Below are 6,235 nucleotides of genomic sequence, written 5' to 3'. Positions count from 1 at the left end.
ATTTTCAGAAGAAAGGATGTGGAGCACCGGGCAGGACACCACAGTGAAGATCTCTGGAACAGGAAGGTTAATTTTTTTTTTTTTTTACATGGCAGGCTGCACTCAAGGGTGTGTGTGGGGGAATTTATTAAAGGTCAATAAAAATGAACTTGTCTTTTAAAGAAACCTCCTAACCTATTTTAAAAAAAAACAGGTAAAAGCACAAAACAAATCCAGAACATTTCAATGCATACTTGCAGTATTTTTTCTTTCCACAAATGATGTTTTACTCTTATGCAATGTGCTAAAAACTTTACCTGCTAGCAAAATAAATTTCCCTAACACAGCTCCCTCTTCCATTGCACATCATAACCCTTTTCTCTTCTGGGAGTGTCTAATTGCTGTCTGTGCTGGCCCAGCTTCTCCAACCGTTCCCTCCCCTCCCTACATAAACTTTTAAGAAGCAGCTGGGAAGGAGTGAAATACTGTAGAACATCACTTGAGTGACGGTTTTGAGTCTGTTGGGGCTGCTGACATCAGTTCCAAGATGGTGGTACCCAGAAACAGTCTACACAAGGCTTTTACAGGAAAATAAAATGTATTTAATACCTTAGTTGAAATAAATAATTTGGTGACCAGGACTATTTGAAAAATACACAGTTTTTAATACAAATATAAGACATCATTACAAAACTATGAGGCCTGCACCATCAAAATGTGTTCAGTTGATATTCAGTTGAGTAATAATTGTGTGTGTAAAATCAATCTTCTAATTTTTAAATGCATTTACTGTCTGAACATCCATGTACATTTATTGACTTGTGAATATGAAGGTTAGTTATATTTGAAGATTTTCAGTTCCTGTAATTGCCTGAATGTCGACCTTTCTGCATTTTTTTTTATCAGGTTAATTCTGTCACAGCAAAAAAAACAAAGTACTATTCCGGTATTCAATGCACCTGAGGAAACTCACTCCTGCTCTATTCTCCTCTGTCCCTCCCACCCACCTGTTATCCATTGGATGGGTAGAAAAAAAGGTGAATTAGGTGACTTTGAATGTGGCATACCGGCTGGTCTGACTATTTCAGAAACTGTTGATCTACCGGGACACACACACACACACACACACACACACACACACTTTATGGACTTCACAGTATGAAATAAAGATACATTTGGAAGAGATGGTTTCTGTGCTGCACACTACCCTTTGTAGCAAGGTAGCCAGGATGGCCGAGGGGTTAAGGCATTGGACTTAAAATCCAATGAATGAACATCCGCATGGGCTTGACTGTGTGGTTGGAAGGTTCTCCCAATGGGGCAAGCTTCAGTATTTTGCTAGTTGGCCCCGCTGGCTCTCAAATTACCTGAACAATGCCTCCATCCAATTAGATTGTTCAGGTATTTTGACAGCCAGCAGGCCAACTAGCAAGATACTGAAGCTTGGCTGAGTGGGAGAATCCTCCATCCACACAGTCTAGCGTTGATGGAGGAATCTGTAGCACTTTTTTGCAGATAATCTATAGGTGTATGGGCAGCTTTAGACCCAACAGGGCAGCTACATGTAAGCAAGTGCTGCTTTAATGGACATCACAGTATGAAGATACTTGTGGAGGTGATTCCTTGTGTGCTGCCATACTGTTGCATACTGACCTTTTCGTGAAGGTGACCAGGATGGATATTGAATTGCAAAATTGAACAGCTGTAGGGCCAGGCTCCGCCACATCAGCCGTCCATTGTCTGATCAGTACTGATCACTAAGCATTAGGATCAGCAAAGATTTCACATGTTTGCTGTCATATCGCTGCACACTGACGTCTTCAACAAGGTGACCAGGATGGCTGAGTGGTTAAGGTGTTGAACTTAGTATCCAATGGATGAGTATCTTGGTGGGTTTGAACCCCACTCCAGGTAAATCTTTATAATCAGCGAGCAAACATCTTGTTTAAAAACAGAATTTCAAAGAGGTCTAAGGAAACCCCGCCATTAGATATTAATCCAGGCTTCTGTTGGCATTCAGCCAAGTTATTTGAGCATACAGCATCAATAAGCTTTACTGGAAAATCTGTCAAATGAAAAATAATTAACATAGCTGTTGAGAACCCTCACATAAGATACAAATCTAGGCTGCTGTTGGCACGAAACAAATGTTCCCGGTCCTTTAAGCACAGAACATTTAAAATCCTTTCTGAGAACCTGTTGAATGAAATTAAATTTGCGCTGCCTTATGAAAAATGGCAGATTCTTTGAGAATATGAACATTTTGTAACCCTTTTACAACCCAATTGAACTTTTAGTTTAAATCAGCTGAATGCATTTCCTGATGATGCTCCTGGTAAAATCAAAGAGTCACATTATCTGCTTAAAGTCATATCAGTATGTGAACCATTTGAGTGTAGAACATTGAGACTTTACTAAAAAATTGTCAAGAGAAAAAATGTACACTGCTGTTGAGAACCCCCATATAAGCTATAAATCAGGGCTGCTGTTGGCAAGGTCTTACATTTTGTTTTCATATGGGATTCATATGGAATGGGTAATGGCCCTCCTTCTCTTGTCTCCTTACCATCCTGGTAAAAGCTTAAAGTGACCTCCTCAGCATGCTATGAGTAATGCCCAGCAGGGCTAAAACATGTAAGCAAGTGTTGCTTTGTTGGACATCACATGCAATAAAGATACATGTGGAAGGAATTGTTCTGTGCTGCCATACTGCTGCACACTGATCTTTTCAGTAAGGTGACCAGGATAGCTGAGTGGTTAAGGTGTTGGACTTAAGATCCAATGGATGAATATCCATGTGGGTTCGATCCCCACTCCTGGTAAACATTTATAGTGGTTGAAGTATTTAAAGGATCTGCAAATACATTGTTTGAAAATAGAACTTTAAAAAGGTTGAAGAAAATCCCCACTTTCCAAAAACAAATCTAGGCTTCGGTTGGCATTAAACAAACAAATCCAAGGTCTTTAACCTCATGGTTTGCTTTGCTGGGAAACATACTTTAGAAGAAGTGCTCCACTGAATGATAGACTCATATGGAACAGTTAACAACCCTTCTTCTCCTGTACCCCTTCCAAGGGATTATTTTCACACTGGTGAAAGCTTACCTTCTGTCCTCCAGTGACCTTTCCAGCATGCTATTGCTAATGGCCATCCGTAAAGTGAGTGTTGCTCCCATGGGCTGCTCAGTATAAAGGGGAATTTATGTACCTGATAGGCTTTTGTTCCTGTTACTGTGTATAGTCGGATTTGCTTACCTAAGTTCACCTTAAGGGTTTCCTCTCCAAGGGCACAGCTTGCTTCTGTGCCGATATACTGCCCTGACCAACAAGGTAACCAGGATGGCCGAGTGGTTAAGGCGTTGGACTTAAGATCCAATGGATGAGTATCCACGTGGGTTCGATCCCCACTCCTGGTAAACATTTATAGTGGTTGAAGTATTTAAAGGATCTGCAAATACATTGTTTGAAAATAGAGCTTTAAAAAGGTTGAAGAAAATCCCAACTTTCCAAAAACAAATCTATGCTTTGGTTGGCATTAAACAAACAAATCCAAGGCCTTTAACCTCATGGTTTGCTTTGCTGGGAAACATACTTTAGAAGAAGTGCTCCACTGAATGATAGACTCATATGGAACAGTTAACAACCCTTCTTCTCCTGTACCCCTTCCAAGGGATTATTTTCACACTGGTGAAAGCTTACCTTCTGTCCTCCAGTGAGCTTTCCAGCATGTTATTGCTAATGGCCATCTCTAATGTGAGTGTTGCTCCCATGGGCTGCTCAGTATAAAGGGGAACTTATATACCTGATAGGCTTTTGTTCCTGTTACCGTGTATAGTCTGATTTGCTTACCTAATTTCCCCTTTAGGGTTTTCTCTCCATGGGCACAGCTTGCTTCTGTGCCGATATACTGCTCTGACCAGCAAGGTAACCAGGATGGCCGAGTGGTTAAGGCGTTGGACTTAAGATCCAATGGATGAATATCCACGTGGGTTTGATCCCCACTCCTGGTAAACATTTATAGTGGTTGAAGTGTTTAACGGATCTGCAAATACATTGTTTGAAAATAGAACTTTAAAAAGGTTGAAGAAAATCCCCACTTTACAAAAACAAATCTAGGCTTCGGATGGCATTAAACAAACAAATCCAAGGTCTTCAACCTCATGGTTTGCTTTGCTGGGAAACATACTTTAGAAAAAGTGCTCCACTGAATGATAGACTCATATGGAACAGTTAACAACCCTTCTTCTCCTGTACCCCTTCCAAGGGATTATTTTCACACTGGTGAAATCTTACCTTCTGTCCTCCAGTGACCGTTCCAGCATGCTATTGCTAATGGCCATCCCTAAAGTGAGTGTTGCTCCCATGGGCTGCTCAGTATAAAGGGGAACTTATATACCTGATAGGCTTTTGTGCCTGTTACCGTGTATAGTCTGATTTGCTTACCTAAGTTCCCCTTTAGAGTTTTATCTCCATGGTTGGACTTAAGATCCAATGGATGAATATCCACGTGGGTTCGATCCCCACTCCAGGTAAACATTTATAGTGGTTGAAATATTTAAAGGATCTGCAAATACATTGTTTGAAAATAGAACTTTAAAAAGGTTGAAGAAAATCCCCACTTTCCAAAAACAAATCTAGGCTTCGGTTGGCATTAAACAAACAAATCCAAGGTCTTTAACCTCATGGTTTGCTTTGCTGGGAAATTTATATTAGAAGAAGTGCTCCACTGAATGATAGACTCATATGGAACAGTTAACAACCCTTCTTCTCCTGTACCCTTTCCAAGGGATTATTTTCACACTGCTGAAAGCTTACCTTAGAAGTGCTCCACTGAATGATAGACTCATATGGAACAGTTAACAACCCTTCTTCTCCTGTCCCCCTTCCAAGGGATTATTTTCACACTGGTGAAAGCTTACCTTCTGTCCTCCAGTGACCTTTCCAGCATGCAATTGCTAATGGCCATCACTAAAGTGAGTGTTGCTCCCATGGGCTGCTCAGTATAAAGGGGAACTTATATATCTGATAGGCTTTTGTTCCTGTTAACGTATATAGTCTGATTTGCTTACCTAAGTTCCCCTTTAGGGTTTTCTCTCCATGGGCACAGCTGGCTTCTGTGCCAATATACTGCGCTGACCAACAAGGTAACCAGGATGGCGGATTGGTTAAGGCGTTGGTCTTAAGATCCAATGGATGAATATCCACGTGAGTTTGATCCCCACTCCTGGTAAACATTTATAGTGGTTGAAGTATTTAAAGGATCTGCAAATACATTGTTTGAAAATAGAACTTTAAAAAGGTTGAAGAAAATCCCCACTTTCCAAAAAACAAATCTGCAAATACATTGTTTGAAAATAGAACTTTAAAAAGGTTGAAGAAAATCCCCACTTTCCAAAAACAAATCTAGGCTTCGTTTGGCATTAAACAAACAAACCCAAGCTCCCATGGGCTGCTCAGTATAAAGGGGAACTTATATACCTGATAGGCTTTTGTTCCTGTTACCGTGTATAGTCTGATTTGCTTACCTATGATCCCCTTTAGTGTTTTCTCTCCATGGGCACAGCTTGCTCCTGTGCCGATATACTGCCCTGACCAACAAGGTAACCAGGATGGCCGAGTGGTTAAGGCGTTGGACTTAAGATCCAATGGATGAATATCCACGTGGGTTCGATCCCCACTCCTAGTAAACATTTATAGTGGTTGAAGTATTTAAAGGATCTGTAAATACATTGTTTGAAAATAGAACTTTAAAAAGGTTGAAGAAAATCCCCACTTTCCAAAAACAAATCTAGGCTTCGGTTGGCATTAAACAAACAAATCCAAGGTCTTTAACCTCATGGTTTGCTTTGCTGGGAAACATACTTTAGAAGAAGTGCTCCACTGAATGATAGAATCATATGGAACAGTTAACAACCCTTCTTCTCCTGTGACCCCTTCCAAGGGATTATTTTCACACTGGTGAAAGCTTACCTTAGAAGTGCTACACTGAATGATAGACTCATATGGAACAGTTAACAACCCTTCTTCTCCTGTACCCCTTCCAAGGGATTATTTTCACACTGGTGAAAGCTTACCTTCTGTCCTCCAGTGACCTTTCCAGCATGCTATTGCTAATGGCCATCCCTAAAGTGAGTGTTGCTCCCATTGGCTGCTCAGTATAAAGGGGAACTTATATACCTGATAGTCTTTTGTTCCTGTTTTCGTGTATAGTCTGATTGCTTACCTAAGTTCCCCTTTAGGGTTTTCTCTCCATGGG

The 6,235-nt window shown here is 40.7% G+C and overlaps 4 non-coding genes across 4 annotated transcripts; all 4 read left to right on the top strand.

The window, feature by feature from the left end:
* The first annotated feature begins 2,718 nt into the window (after positions 1–2,718).
* On the top strand, positions 2,719–2,801 carry TRNAL-UAA. The gene has a single exon. It is a non-coding gene; the product is annotated as a tRNA-Leu (tRNA).
* A 511-nt stretch (positions 2,802–3,312) lies between these two features.
* On the top strand, positions 3,313–3,395 carry TRNAL-UAA. Its single transcript has one exon. It is a non-coding gene; the product is annotated as a tRNA-Leu (tRNA).
* A 511-nt stretch (positions 3,396–3,906) lies between these two features.
* TRNAL-UAA lies at positions 3,907–3,989 on the top strand. Its single transcript has one exon. It is a non-coding gene; the product is annotated as a tRNA-Leu (tRNA).
* Positions 3,990–5,582: 1,593 nt separating this feature from the next.
* TRNAL-UAA lies at positions 5,583–5,665 on the top strand. The gene has a single exon. It is a non-coding gene; the product is annotated as a tRNA-Leu (tRNA).
* The last annotated feature ends 570 nt before the right edge of the window (positions 5,666–6,235 follow it).

Source organism: Nanorana parkeri, unplaced genomic scaffold (genome assembly GCF_000935625.1).
Source record: "Nanorana parkeri isolate BGI_ZX_2015 unplaced genomic scaffold, ASM93562v1 scaffold2191, whole genome shotgun sequence".
NCBI lineage: Eukaryota > Metazoa > Chordata > Amphibia > Anura > Dicroglossidae > Nanorana > Nanorana parkeri.
Note: the sequence above shows the minus strand (reverse complement) of the source record. Positions and strands in the feature narration are given on the sequence as shown.